At 34.5% G+C, this 1,181-nt stretch overlaps 1 non-coding gene across 1 annotated transcript; it reads left to right on the forward strand.

The window, feature by feature from the left end:
* Positions 1 to 279: 279 nt before the first annotated feature.
* On the forward strand, positions 280 to 353 carry TRNAN-AUU (transfer RNA asparagine (anticodon AUU)). Its single transcript has one exon. It is a non-coding gene; the product is annotated as a tRNA-Asn (tRNA).
* The last annotated feature ends 828 nt before the right edge of the window (positions 354 to 1,181 follow it).

Genomic DNA, 1,181 nt, shown 5'->3' on the forward strand with positions numbered 1-1,181 from the left:
TAACAAAAAAAAATGCATATAGCAAAGGACAGTTTCAATCTGCCTACCTCTGGGTTATGGGTCCAGCATGCTTCCATTGCAGTACTCTGCTGCACATGTAAGTGCAAGAGATCCTGAAGCAGTCACTCATCATGGAAAAGTACCAATGTGTTTATTCGTTGGTTGGTGGAAGAAACATCTTACAAAAACTCTCCAGATTATTGATTTTTTAATGTTTTTCTAGGAAACGTTCTAGATGTATGCTTATTAGCCTTTGTCAGTATGCACTTTTTGCAAAGTGTCTCTGTGGCGCAATCGGTTAGTGTGTTCGGCTATTAACCGAAAGGTTGGTGGTTCAATCCCACCCAGGGACGTAATTGAACTTGTGATCAGATTTTGGTGATATTTAAGTAGACAAGTCAAAATTTCAAACCCCCTCTTATGTTGTAGGGTACATGGCCTTCTCTGATGTAATCAGAGTTAGATTTAATTCAGTGATTTTATAAAAAAACAGCTAGGAAGCACAATTTAGCAGTGGTTTGCAGAGAAAAAAAATATGCTGGCAGAAAAATCCAATTGAGTGATTAAACAGCTCTTTATTTTCTGGCTTTATTTTTATGCTAACAAATTTGTTCTCTGAAAAGTGTCCACAAAGCCAAGTCTCTGATTAACACCTTTGTAAGGATGGTTTTTCACCTATTACTAAATTAAACTTGCTTCATTGGAAAGGCAGCAAGATGCATCCTCATTTCAATGTCTACTGAAATAATACAGGTTGACACCAGGAAACATTAACGCCACTGCATCCTTGCTGCTTTCTCATGTGGAAGTCTGTTTAATGTGAAAACAAGGTGATATCTAATTAGCACACAGGTAAGGAATTAAGAAAATCTTTATTTAAGGGTGAAGATGTTTCTCACAAAATCGTTGCCCCAATGCATCATTGAAATTCAAGCTGGAAAGATGATTTTAATATATCACTTGTACATTTTGTATTGCTCTTCTGGTGACAATGTAGTTTGTTTTTGTCAATTACCATTTTAATAATAGGGTAAAGAAAATGAAGTGGATTTTTGAAAGAAAACAATACTGTCAATATACTATTAAAACAAATTAAAATGGTAAAAGTTATTGTACTTTAAGTAAAAATAAAAGAGCCAAAATATCAATCCCAGTTTTGGATTACTTTAATTAACAAACAA

This window comes from Pseudophryne corroboree, unplaced genomic scaffold (genome assembly GCF_028390025.1).
Source record: "Pseudophryne corroboree isolate aPseCor3 unplaced genomic scaffold, aPseCor3.hap2 scaffold_1108, whole genome shotgun sequence".
NCBI classification, from domain to species: Eukaryota; Metazoa; Chordata; class Amphibia; order Anura; family Myobatrachidae; genus Pseudophryne; species Pseudophryne corroboree.